Genomic DNA, 14897 nt, shown 5'->3' with positions numbered 1-14897 from the left:
TCAACACGCACAACATCAGAAAGTCAAACCAAATCGATTTGATCCTTCTAAGTCAATGAAGACTGATAGGTCTAAGACAATGAAGAACGACCATCGTAGGGTCAGGCCTTCTGATCAAGATTGGAATGCAGCCAAACGTAGACATAAAAACCGGCAAAATCATTTTTCAGAAAACAGATTTAAGGCGTTTGGTAATTATGCTAACAACTAGTCTAAACAATATTGGAAACCTAAACCTAAAGCCGTGCATTCCAACTTGCCTCATACACTTCATAAAAATTCTGCCAATGCGAATTCATCAAAATTTTTAAATAAAGACAATTTAGTTTGGCAGAGGGTAACGTATTTCGATGCTCAAGGAAAACCCAGATCCACTATGGGCTGGGTTCCTAAATCTAACTAATCCCGCTACTCGTGCAGGAACAGCTGTGGAGGACTACCGTGCGCCTCTGGTACATGGATAGTGGCTGTTCCAGGCACATGACAGGAGACTTATCCCAACTTGTGAATGTCAAAGAATTTAATGGTGGATATGTCTCATTTGCGGGAGGTGAATCTGGCAGAATCACTTTGAAAGGAACTGTTCAAAACGGTGTTCTCAGCTTTGAAAATGTCAATTATGTTCCAGAACTGAAGCACAATCTGTTAAGTATTTCGCAGATTTGTGATAGAGGGAATTCAGTTCATTTTACGAAGAAAGGGTGTCATGTTCTTAAGCCTGGGATTGTTATTCCAGAAGACTGGTTCTTGATGACAGCTGAAAGAAAAGGAAATGCTTACGTCATTGATATGAACAAGAAACCGTGTGAAGAGATCACTTGTTTATTTTCGAAGATTTCAGAGCATGATGGTCTTTTGTGGCACCGTCGACTTGGGCACGTGAATATGAAAAATCTGAATCGTCTAGCTAAAGGTCAATTGGTACGAGATCTTCCGATTAAGGATTTCATGTTGGTGGAAAAGTGTGTTGCTTGTGCGAAAGGAAAGGCTCATCGAAAACCTCACAAGACTAAACCAGTACCTTCAACAAAAGCTATACTCGAGCTACTTCACATGGATCTTTTTGGTCCAGTGAATGTGATGAGTATCGGGAAGAAAGCTTACTGTCTAGTAATCGTCGATGATTACTCTCGCTACACTTGGGTGTATTTTCTCAGTCACAAAAATGAAACTGCTGGACTGGTGAAACAATTCATTACATTGGCTGAAAATCAAGCGAGTACTAAGGTGAAGGTTATTCGATCAGACAATGGGACAGAATTCAAGAATGTTACTTTGGATACGTTCTGCATTGAAAAGGGAATTGATCGACAGTTCAGTGCGCCACGCACTCCACAACAGAATGGAGTGGCTGAAAGAAGGAATCGTACTCTAATTGAGGCAGCACGTACCATGCTGGCTGATTCAAAGCTTCCTAGCTTCTTTTGGGCCGAAGCTGTTAGCACGGCTTGTTATATCCAGAATCATGCTTTAGTAAATAAACGTCACATGAAAACCCCTTATGAGATTCTGGAAGGACGTAAACCTTCGGTTTCACACTTTCGTATTTTTGGTTGTCCATGTGTATTATTACTAATGGACTCAAATGGAAAGTTTGAAGTCAAAGGTGACGAATGTTACTTTGTTGGATATGCTAAAGGCTCTGCTTATAGGGTATACAACAAAGTAACTAGAAAAGTTGTTGAGTCGTGCAACATCGAATGGCTTGAAGAGAATGCTACGGACGCTAGAGTCGGTCCAGATTGGTTATATGATTATTCTGCTCTGTTTAAATCATTTAACATTTTGTCAAGTGATGTTTCAGTTGCAGGTGAGTCAGTTCCCAAACAACCATTGTCATTTGAAGATACTGAGGACGAAGCACAGATGCAAGAAAATGTGAAGCATCATACTGTTGATCCACCGGGAATGGTGTTCACGCAACATCCTACACCGACACCGATGGTCAATCAATCTCCTGAAGGTGCATCAACCAGTGACTCTGCAATGTTTCCTGATCCAATTCCTGAGGATTGTACCGTCACTTCTCCTGTAGTTCACACTACAAGTGCACCTGATGAGGGGGAGTGTAGCAACACCACCACTGCAGAGGAGACTGTACCTGATTTGGCCATACCGACGAGCGTTCAACGCAATCACCCAATCGAAAATGTGATTGGTCCTGTAAATGCAGGAATTTTGACCAGGAGTCAATCAGGAACCATTAACACTTGCTTATATTCTTGTTATCTTTCTCAAATCGAACCTAAAACCATTGATATAGCTTTGCAGGAACCTGGCTGGGTAGATGCTATGCACGAAGAGCTGAACCAGTTTGAAAAACTTGGAGTATGGAAGCTTGTCAAGTTGCCAGCAGGAAAGCGTAAGCTTGGAACTAGATGGGTTTTTCGAAACAAGCAGGATTCTGCGGGTGTCATTGTTCGAAACAAAGCAAGGCTGGTGGTTCAGGGATTTAGACAAATCGAAGGTCTGGATTATGATGAAGTATATGCTCCGGTTGCGCGACTTGAAGCCATCCGGATCTTTTTGGCTTACGCGTCGTACATGGGATTCACTGTTTATCAGATGGATGTCAAGACCGCGTTTCTCTATGGAGATGTGAAGGAGGAAATTTTTGTCGAGCAACCGCCAGGGTTTGTGCATCCAGATCATCCTGAGTACGCCTACAAGTTAGACAAGGCGTTGTACGGGTTACATCAGGCTCCTCGAGCTTGGTATGCCACCCTAACAGAGCATTTGTTGGCTCATGGATATACGCGTGGCACCATAGACCAGACTCTGTTTATCAAGAGGGTAGGACGTGATCAAATTTTGGTTCAAATCTACGTTGATGACATCATTTTCGGATCTACAAGCGAGGATCTGTGCAAGGAGTTTGAGAGGGTTATGAAGAAAAAGTTTGAAATGAGTGCTCTGGGGGAGATGACACTGTTTTTGGGTCTACAAGTCAAGCAGAGTTCACAAGGAATTCTGATTCATCAAGGGAAGTATGTGGATGATGTCCTGGCAAAGTTCAAATTCACGGACGCAAAGCCTGCTGAAACACCTATGGCTGAGAGACCATTATTGACTGAAGATGAAGAAGGAGAGTCTGTAAATCAACGTCAATATAGGTCAATGATCGGGTCATTGATGTATCTCACAGCTAGCCGTCCGGACATCATGTTCGCTGTTTGCAACTGTGCACGCTATCAGGCTAATCCTAAAACTTCTCATCTTATTGCTGTTAAACGGATCTTTCGGTATCTTAAAGGCCGACCTCGGTTTGGCCTGTGGTATCCGAGAGATTCCAATTTTGACTTGTTTGCTTTCTCTGACAGCAATTTTGGAGGTACTGACAGTGACAGGAAATCCACTTCTGCGGGATGTCAATTTTTGGGTGATCGGCTCATTTCTTGGCAGTGCAAGAAACAACAAACGGTGGCGATATCCACAGCTGAAGCTGAGTATGTTGCTGCTTCTGCTTCTTGCTCTCAAGTGGTGTGGATGCAACATCAATTGCAGGATTATGGTTTGACTTATCTTAACACTACTATTTACTGCGACAATGATGCTGCAATACAAATTGTTCGAAACCCTGTTTTTCACTCCAAAACCAAGCACATTGATATTAAAGTTCATTTCATTCGGGACTGTTTTGACAGAGGTCTGATTACGCTTGAACAAATCGACACAGATGCAAATGCTGCCGATTTGTTCACTAAACCTGTCAGCAGCTCGAAATTCAGAGTGCTTGTGGATTTTCTAAAAATGATCCGTTTTACTGATTGAGCATATTTTTGTTTTGTTTTGTTTTTCGTAGGTAAATTTGTTCATAAAGTTTTCTATTCTTAGGTAGTTTTTATTTATGCACAAATTTAGGGGGAGAAAAATCGAAAAATACAAAAACATTGAAAAATTAAAAAAATACAAAAAGAGTTTCAAAAGGAAGTGTGGCTGGACTGGGAAATGAAATGAATTTTCACTTTATGGTCAAGGGCTGACTCATGTAAGACCAGTATCGAAATTGTTTGACTCTAGTATGATGTGTTGGTAGGCTCTATCCTTAAGATTGGAAACAATAGCTGTTTCTGTTCAGAACTAAACCAGTACATGACCTCAGAAAAGAAAATCACTTGGAATTAGCTCATGTCTATTTGAATGTTTGTATGCTTTTCCCGATACACACAATTTTGATCTGATTCTGAAATCTTATCTGAAAAAGTCGTGTATCTCCTCTGCTGCATCCAGATACATGCTGACCTGGAGGTGCTAGGCAACGTCAGCTTCTGCTGCATCCAGATACATGCTGACCTAGCTGTACGTTGTCGATCTGTAGATCAATTAACACCCGAAAGAGGCCCTCTAGTGCCCAAAAGAAACCCCAATAAACCTATATCAAATTGAGAAAACTCATTTGATATGTATATTATATCATCTCAATCTAAGATCTATTCTGTTCTTTTCTCAACCTATTCCCAGTTAAGATTTCAGAGATTTGGGTTGGACTTGTGAAATATGTGGTAGGGAAACTGCTTGCATGATAGAGTGAGCTGTGCATAATTCCAGGATTTGATTAGTATTTGTTTGGGTGCTCATTATTAAAAATATCAAAACATGATAAAAGGAGATACAGGCAGTTATATGGAAAAGATCTAGGGAGATGAGTTTAAGAGGACATTCATAGTTACAATTTCTCTAGAGAGAGAGAGAGGCAATTGGTGGTGAACTTGTACCAGACGATTTTGCTTGTTCAAGTAATAGAATCGTGTGCAAGTTTAAAGGTGATTCGGTTTGTTCTTCGTTTCCATATTTTTTGGTTCGTATTTTCATTGTTTTCGATTTGTTCTTGAATCACATCAAGTTTGGATTCCGCACAAACTTGGTGTTGTTTGATATCATTGAAAGATCCGGTTAAACGGGACTTACAAGTTTCAATTGCGGCATTGCTGGTCACATTGCTCGGAACTGCACAAATCGTCCCTACGTACCCTACTATATGCAAAATCAGAGGGTTACACCAAAGGGCAACTACCATTCTAAGCCAATGAAGGTATCTTCACCAAAGGCAATGAAGAATGTGAATCCCACGGTTAAACCTTCTGATGGGGATTGGAATGCTGCTAAAGCAAAAAAGAAAACAAGCTTTGAAACCTACAAAAATTTCGAAAAATAACAAGGTTGATATGCCAAATGTTTTGCCAAAGGCATCTAAGAAACTAGAAAAGCCTAAACAAATTTGGAGAGCAAAACAAAAAGCAGCTACATCTCCAATCCTTGAAACGAAAGAGGACAAATATACTGGCAATCGTCTAGATCATCCTCTAGTAGATCAGTGTTGATAAGTGAAGTCATGCCTGAAACCTTGTGATTTGATCCCTGAATATCTATGCAAATTTCCTGATTTTATTTTTGTAAATAATTTTTATTATTTAATTTTGTTTTAGGTTTTATTTTGCAAATAAATGCTCAAAAAGGTTTAATGGGTAATTTTTGGTAAATCAGATTTTTAATTGGGTTTTGTTTAAAAAATATCTTTTGAAAATCATGTTTGAGCCCATGTTCATCTGGCCCAAGCCCAAAAGATTTGGGCCCATGAGATACAGTGAGTATAAAATGGTCATTACGAGTCAACTTCATTTATTCACTCGTAATCAGCTTTTAAAACTCTCTCAACATTCCGGCCGCAATCACGATTCCGACTCAATTCCGGTTGCGACTCGCAATCCGATTAGATCATCATCAGGTAATATGATGTCATTGTTCAAGTTTTTGCAGGATTTTTGAATTTTGGTTGAAGATTCCGGCGAATATATGAAGATTCCGATGAAGATTTGATGATTCCGATGAAGTTTCCGATGAGTTTTTGAAGTTTCCGATGAAGTTTCCAGTCGCAATCAAGAACAACAGGACTCGAAACCAGTGATTACGACTCGCAACCTCTAGATTGCGACTCGTGATTGCGACTCATTTTGGCTTGTTGCGACTCATGATTGCGACTCGCAATCTGCTGGTTGCGACTCATTTTGGCTGGTTGCGACTCAGTTTTCCTGGTTGCGACTCATGGTTTCGAGTGAACAGTGCCAGTGTTTGTTTTATTTTAATTTTTATCACTGTTGTTATTGGAAACTTATATGTTTTGTGTGGTGTGCAGAAAAATGGACTTAAAGTTTATCGCGTCTCACAATCAAGTAGCATATTTGGCACCTCCACCTGCAAAGCATAAGCAGCTGTTCACGTCTTTGATCAAAGGCCTAAGTACATGCCGTATTGCTCACGCTCTTCGTGAAAATCCGGTTGTGTATGAAAGCCTCATTCGAGATTTTTGGAAGACTGCAAAAGTGGAAATCATTGAAGGAAAAGGAGCTATAGCTGCTGAAATCGACGGGACGAAGATTATTGTGTCGGAGCAGGTTATCAGGGATGTGTTGAAGTTCAATGATCAGGAAACGGATCCAATCGAGCTTGCTGCTGGAGCGATTGAAGCAATTTTGCCACGACTGAGCTATGAAGGAAAATTTCCTCCCCTGGTTAAGAAGTTTGTTCATCCGTACTGGCGTTTATTATTGCACATGTTCCTGTTGTGCATGACAGAGAACCGAGGGGGAATTGATCAATTAAACACAACACAGACGGCTGCATTGATTTGTGTGATTACAAATGAGCCGTTCAACTATTCACGATATGTTCTAGAAGCGATGAAGAGAAATGCTATTGGGCTTCGAAAGGATAAGTTTCTTATGTATCCTAGATTTGTGCAAATGATTCTCAATGAGCGTTATCCTGAATTGAAGAGATCTGGTGATACTCTGGAGTTAAAGCCTATGGGCCCTTCGTGTTTTGGTGCTCTCACTACGAAGAAGGGAACAGAGAAAAAGTTTGAAGGTTTGATCGAGTTGGAAAAGTTTGGTCAGTTTGCAGAGACCGAAGACATTGTTGAGAATCCAGTCATGGCACAAGCCGTATCTACACGTGCCATTGTTGCTGAAGAACATGACATCCAAAGGAGAGCTGAAAATGAGCCTGAGCCAGAGCGTATCACTATTAACTCTGACGATGAAGGTGTTGAGATTACGTGTGATTCAGATGATGATAACATAGAACTTCCTCCTGAAGTTAATGCTGATGCTGTTTCTACAGTTAATCCAGTGATTTCTGCTGAGAGTTTGGCAATGCTGATAAAGAAAGTGACTGACACGATGGGAAATCCTCCTCCCAATCTGTCAGTATCTACTGAAGAGCCAGAAGAAAGCCCAAGGGATTCTGATTCTATTCCGCTAAAAAGGAAAAGAAGGGATCCTAGACCCGGAATGTTTATCGAACAAAGCAAAGATCAATCTGTAACTGTTGCTGATGATGCTGAAGGTTTATATGACTTCGATTTTGAAAAGTATGTTGACGATGCTACCACCACCACTACAGAGAATATCTTTGAGTCTGGTGTTCATACTCAAGGTGATGATACAGTTATGACGAATGTTGAAGTTCAAAATGAAGCTGTGCCTAATGTTGAAGCTCACGTAGAAGCAGGGCCCTCTGAAACTGTTAGTGCTGGACCTTCTGGTACTATTCATGAAGAACCGAGCAGTTCAAGTGGTAAACGGCCTGTAGAACCACTTAGAATGCCTTTCGACAGTGATTCTAGTGATGATGATGAGTTTATAAGCATGAGGGAAATGAAGAAACGTTTGGTTGTGCTCGAACAAGATTCAATTCATAAAGATGCAAAGATCATACAGCTTGAAGACACCATTGTGAAGAAAGATCAACAAATTGAGCAACTGCAGGGAGATGTTGGCCTATTGTTCAATATTGTTTATGATCTGCGAGGTAAGCTTGAAAAGAAATTCGGACAAGAGTTTTCTGATCCCACAGATGTCGAAAACAGAAAGAAAGCTTTTGAGAAAGATAATGCTGAAAGGAGTGCTGCTATGGAAAAATACTTTGAAAGAGTTACTGATCCAGAAGCAGAGAAAGCTAAAGCAGAGAGGTTGAAGAAGAAAAGAGAGTTTGTGATTCTGAAGAACAAGAATGCTAATCCAGATGATGAAGATGCACGTGCTACTCATCATTTAATGGATGTTGGTGAAACTCTCTACGATAAGAAAGGAAATCGATCTGGTGTAGTCAGCTGGGGTTATGATCATGATCGTAACAGATGGTGGATCAAGAGGAAAGTTGGACCGGTTGAATGGTACAAACATTCAGGACAATTTCAGTCGTTCACTAAGGTAGATTTGACAGACTTGACTAATAAACCTTATGTGGATGATAAGCCTAATGGTCCTGGTTATGCATTCTTCGAGAGATTGAAAAGGGAAGTTGCAAAAGGTTTTCCCTCGATGCGTACAGCGGATTCTATTGTTAAACCTGCAAAAGGGATTAGGGATCCGTATACGAATAAGCGAATGAAGATTGTCCACTGGCCAGCTACTGATAAAGAGAAGACGATTCCGTTGGTGAGAAAGATTCCAAAAGGGGCGCTGAAGACAATGCACTTTTGGGTGTATGATGAACGTCTTGGTCAAGCAGTAATTGTTTGTGATGGTGATGCAAGTTACTGTTTGGTAGATCAGATCGACTTATTGAATCTTGCAGTTGAAGATCTTGAAGTCTTGGCAAGCAACCAAATCCGAGCTACTGAAAAATATGAAGAAATTGCTAAGGGTTGGACATCTGCAGTAGCCTCTGTCATGCATATTCATAAGAAGGGTTTTGGTGGATACAAAGACAATATGAGTGGTGGTCATCAAAGCAGCTGAAGTCAGAAGAACCTGCATGCATAAACCTAGGGGGAGATTGTTGGAACCTGAAGGTTTATTCATGTAGGTTAACAATATTAGGGATTGATTATGTAATTAGTTATCTATGTTTTGGGTTAAACATTGTGGGTTGGGCTAGAATAGGTGTCGCATGGGCCTAAGTGTGTTTTCGGCCCTAATGTGTTTTGTATATAAACACCCCTAATCACTTGATTAGGGGTTGTTGATTGCGAGTAGAAGGCAGGCGACACAAGGTATTGGAACCGAGTTCCATCCGAGATTTGTATCAGTCATCGTTCATCGTGAATGCAAGTTTCGGTTTGATTCTTATTTATTGTTTGTTATTTGATCATAATATTAGTTCTTGAATCACCTTGTGTTTGATTTCCGCGCTCTCACAAGGCTTAGATTGATATCATTGAGATCCTCACGGGTTTTACAAGGGCCATGACGGTCCTTAATGAATCTTTACGAGAGACAGGGGAAAACATCTCTTGATAATCAATTCCCTCTTTCTGAGTGAAGCTCTTTGCAACCAATCTCGCTTTGTAGCGTTCAACATTCCCATTCGAATCCAGTTTTGTTTTGAATCCCCATTTACATCCTACGGGTTTGACACCGTTGGGTAATTCTACTAAATCCCAAACGTCATTTTTCTTCATGGATTCAACCTCATCAATCATTGCTTTATTCCATTCAGAAGACTGGTCACTGGTAATGGCTTCATTGTAAGATATAGGATCATTGAGGTTTCTTGCATCTATTTCAGTCAGGTAGGTAACATAATCATCCCAATTAGTAGGCCTTCTAGGCCTAGAGGACCTCCTGAATTGATTATCGGGTTCAGCATTGTCTTGGTTTTGAGCGTTTGATGTGCCTTTGCTATGAGGTATAATGGGTTATGATAGTGGAGGTAAATTTGGAGTTGGTGCAGTAGTGTCAGGTGCAGTTGTTGCATTGGGTACAAGAGGAGTAAACGGAGTAATGGTAAGCGACGAGTCTCTCCCCCCACGTCTTGTACTTCTTGCAATTCTTGGTTGGTACTGCTCCCACTGACCTTGAAATCCTCCAGGAATGCAACACGCTTAGTTTCAAAAATACGTGTGATGTAGGAAGGACAACAGAAACGATAACCCTTTGAGTGATCAGGATACCCGATAAAGAAGCAGGTAACTGTTTTAGGGTCAAGTTTCCTTAGGAAAGGATTGTAAAGTTTTGCTTCAGCAATGCAGCCCCATACTTTCATATATTTAAGACTCATTTTCCTTCCTGTCCAAAGTTCATAAGGAGTTTTATGGACAGACCTAGAAGGAACTCTATTGAGAACATGAACAACTGCTTTTAACGCTTCAGTCTAGAGGAATAATGGTAAATTAGTGTTGGCTAACATATTGCGCACCATGTTCATAAGGGTACGATTTCATTGTTCAGCGACACTTTTCTGCTGAGGTGTACTAGGCATGGTGTACTAGTTTACAATCCTCTAGCCCTTACAAAACTCATAAAACGGACCAGGAGCTTGACCCACATCACTATGTCTTCCATAATATTCACTGCCTCTATCTGATCTCACAACTTTAATTCGACGATCTAGTTGTTTTTCAACTTCAGCTTTACAATCTTTAAAAGTTGTAAGAGATTTAGATTTTTCTTTAATGAGATACAAGTACATGTAATGAGAATAATCATCAATGGAAGTGATAAATGAAGCATGTCCAGTGATGCCAGCGATTTGGTAAGGACCACTAATGTCAGTATGAATGAGTTCTAATAAATTAGAGCTCCTACTGGCACATTTCTTATTCGCTAATGTCATTTTACCTTTAAGTCATTTGATACATGTTTCCAAAGTCAGTGAAATCGAGAGGAGGTAAGACTTCATCCTTTACGAGTCGATTTAATCGTTCTCTTAAACATTGATGCCACAACATGGATGAAGTCTCTAAGTCTCGTTTTTGTTTCATCTTTGTGAGTGATTCATTAATATTATATGACAACAAAGATTTGGAAAAATCATCATCTAGTTCTAATCTATAGAGACCACCATCCAGAATGTCGGTACCATAAATAACGGAATCATAGAGAATAGAGAGTTTGTGATGACCATGGGAAACAACAAAACCGTGTATGTCTAACTTTAGTCCAGATACAAGGTTCTGAGTTACCTCAGGAACATATAAGGTATCATAAAGTTTAATGCATAAACCAGTTTTCGTAAATAATTGTAATGTTCCTATGGCCTTCACTTCTAATTCTCGATCATCCCCAACTTTAAGTGTTCTTTGGTTTCTTCCCAGCCTCCGGATTGAAAGGAATCCCTGAGTAGAATTAGTTACATGAACCATAGAACCAGAATCAAACCACCAAGAATTAGCCGGAACATTTAAATTATAGGACTCAAGTATCATGAAAAAAATCGTTACCTTTCTTAGCCAACCACTCCTTAAAGTCAGGGCATTCCTTCTCCTCATGTCCTGTCTTTTTACAGAACTTGCAATAAGGTTTGCCTAAGGAGTTCTTAGAGCTGGAAGGTGCACTTGTATTAGGATTTGGCTATTGGACCTTAGAAGCATCCTTTCTTGGTTAATTGTTCTTCCTCTTCTAAGAGCTGGAGATGATACTAAGATAGAAGTCTTAATGTGATCTAAGGGCAAGTTACACGAAGGCAGGCATAAGTAATGACCATTTTAATTATGAAGTTGTGATGTTGTCTATTACTAACATCAAAATAATAGACTAAGTTAAAAAGTTCTACTTAAATGAAGACAAATCACCATTGGGCAGAAGTGTAATCATCTAATCATGTGTGCAAAGTAATTGTGACAAATCAGCTTTGGCCATAAATGAGACAAACACCTTAGTTATGCACTTGTTATGTATGCCAGACATGAATGAATTAAATCAGCTTTGGCCAGATTTAAGACATTCACGTTTGTAATGCATAATTAACATAGCTTTTATAATACTTGAACAATAAATAGATGTATCAAATCACCTTTGGGCAGAAGTGATACATCAGAAGCTCATCCAAGTTAAGCTATTTGGTTTTGTGAAAAGTTATCTAATTCTGTTTAAGTGTTTTACAAAACCAATTATTTAATAGCAAACCACCTGTTAGCGCGGATCGAACATTTCGAAAAATTAAGTTCACAATAACATCCCAATAAGGTAATGAGATTTCGAAAAATCTTGACATTTCGAGAACATATTAGATTTCGGATAAAATTAGATTTCGAATCGTTCTGAAATTGGGATTTCTAATAAGATTTCGGATGAAATGTCGAATAATTCCGAAACGGTGATTTCGAATAAGATTTCGGATGAAATTTCAAATTATTCCGAAAATGTGATTTCAATGAGATTTCGGATTTATCCGAAAATTCTAATTTTGAATGATTTCGGATTTATCCGAAAATTGTAATTTCGATTTATTTCGGATTTATCCAAAAATTGTTCTCCAAGATTCGAAATTTGCTAATTTTGCCAGTTAATGGAAAATGTTTATAATAAAGAAAATGTGTTGATTAATTTGAATAGTTGGTGTGCCACAAGGGTTTATGTCCCATTTGCCTACTTATATGACCCATATCATAATTTTTTTAGACATATAGACTTTGCATCTTGATAAGAAAAGGGAGAAACATCCATAACTCATCAAAGAAATCACAAAACGGCAACCCAACATTGGTGCTTTTGGAGTAACACACACATACTTCACCACTATATATCTCCCCTTCACTTACACTCGCAAAACCATCTTCAAATCTAAGTTTTATTTTGGAAACTAACACGACGAGACTTGGTATCAAACCGGTTCAACCCTTAACACCCATGGTTAACCCGCCATTGGAGCCATTGTGCCCATCGCGTTGTGCCATTCCCATAAAGACGGCACCACGGACTAGTGGTTATACCCTAGCTCCTACTAAATTGGAAAGAGTGGTTAATGATTCTAAAGAAGGTTGTCATACAAGGTCATCGAGTTCGCTCAGTAAGAGATGGAAAGAGTATCACGGGTCGAAAGATTAGGAAGGATTATTGGATCCACTTGACGACGGTTTACGCAATGAGATTGTGCGGTATGGGAGATTTATTGAGTCGGCATACCAATGTTTCGACTCTGATCCCCTTCACTTACACTCACAAAACCATCTTCAAATCTAATTTTTATTTTGGAAACTAACACGACAAGACTTGGTATCAAACCGGTTCAACCCTTCACACCCATGGTTAACCCGCCATTGGAGCCATTGTGCCCATTGCGTTGTGCCATTCCCATGAAGACGACACCACGAACTAGTGGTTATACCCTAGCTCCCACTAAATTGGAAAGAGTGGTTAATGATTCTAAAGAAGGTTGTCATACAAGGTCATCGAGTCCGCTCAGTAAGAGATGGAAGGAGTATCACGGGTCGAAAGATTAGGAAGGCTTATTGGATCCACTTGACGACGGTTTACGCAATGAGATTGTGCGGTATGGGAGATTTATTGAGTCGGCATACCAATGTTTCGACTCTGATCCCCTTCACTTACACTCACAAAACCATCTTTAAATCTAAGTTTTATTTTGGAAACTAACACGACCAGACTTGGTATCAAACCGGTTCAGCCCTTCACACCCATGGTTAACCCGCCATTGGAGCCATTGTGCCCATTGCGTTGTGCCATTCCCATGAAGACGACACCATGAACTAGTGGTTATACCCTAGCTCCCACTAAATTGGAAAGAGTGGTTAATGATTCTAAAGAAGGTTGTCATACAAGGTCATAGAGTCCGCTCAGTAAGAGATGGAAGGAGTATCACGGGTCGAACAATTGGGAAGGCTTATTGGATACACTTGATGACGGTTTACGCAATGAGATTGTGCGGTATGGGAGATTTATTGAGGCGGCATACCAATGTTTCGACTCTGATCTATCATCACCAAGTTAAGCCACATGTCGGTACGCAAGAAACTCAATGATGGAATGAGCTGGTGTTTATGGAAGCGGGTATCGTGTGACGAAGAATCTACATGCCACGTCATCCATCCTGATGCCAGGTTGGACAGGTCATATTGGAGTGTGGTCAAGTTGGATCGGTTATGTGGCGGTTTGCGAGAATGAAATAGAGACATCAAGGCTCGGTAGAAGAGACATAGTCATTTCATTACGTGGGACTGGAACTTGTACAGAGTGGCTCAAGAATCTAGGAGCCACCACTCTTACAACTTGCCCATTCGGCAATGCCAACGACGTGAAAGGACAAACTGACAACTCGATGGTGGAAACCGGCGTTTTAAACCTATACACATCGAGCACGTCAGAATGTCCAAGCTTACAACAATCATTACGACAAGAAATTCTAAGATTAGTTCAAAAGTATAACAACGAGCCATTAAGTGTCACCATCACTGGCCATTCGTTAGGAGCTTCTTTGGCCATTTTAGCTGCCTGCGACCTCAATAAGTTAATGAAATTTCGAAAAATATTGACATTTCGAGAACACATTAGATTTCGGATAAAATTAGATTTCGAATGAGATTTCGAATCTTTCCGACATTTTGTGATTTCGAATAAGATTTCGGATGTTTCCGAAATTGTGATTTCGAATAAGATTTCGGATGAAATTTCGAATAATACCGAAACCGTGATTTCGAATAAGATTTCGAAAAAAATTTCGAGTTATTCCAAAATTGTGATTTCGAATGAGATTTTGGATTTATCCGAAAATTGTAATTTCGAATGATTTCAGATTTATCCGAAAACTGTTCTTCAAGATTCGAAATTTGCTAATTTTGGCAGTTAATTGTGATAAGGGTGAAAATCCGAATTTTAAGGCTTATGGAGATTATGTTTCCTGTTTAAGTGGTGTTTTATATTTATCTAAATGATTTCGAAAATATAATATCCATTAAAATTAATAGATTTCAAAATCCTAATTAGATAAAACTTAATCAAAAACAGAAAACACCCTTTGATCCTCAATTCGTTCCAAAATATATGAATTTTTTGAATTCTTATGAGCATTATGGTGAACCCTAAAAAATAAAATAGCATCTGGAATCCGAAAATTGAAAATTTTTCATATTTTTATACAGATTTCGGAACAGTGATTGTTTAGGATGTGATCAAAGTTTATCCAAATTCGAACTTCAGGGTTTATCCGAATTCGAT

General features: G+C 39.5%; 1 pseudogene; it reads left to right on the top strand.

The window, feature by feature from the left end:
* Nucleotides 1-9635: 9635 nt before the first annotated feature.
* Nucleotides 9636-14262, top strand: LOC110919939 (annotated as a pseudogene).
* Nucleotides 14263-14897: the final 635 nt, after the last annotated feature.

Source organism: Helianthus annuus, chromosome 16 (genome assembly GCF_002127325.2).
Source record: "Helianthus annuus cultivar XRQ/B chromosome 16, HanXRQr2.0-SUNRISE, whole genome shotgun sequence".
NCBI lineage: Eukaryota > Viridiplantae > Streptophyta > Magnoliopsida > Asterales > Asteraceae > Helianthus > Helianthus annuus.
The sequence above is the reverse complement of the archived record's forward strand: the minus strand, read 5'-3'. Positions and strand labels throughout refer to the sequence as shown.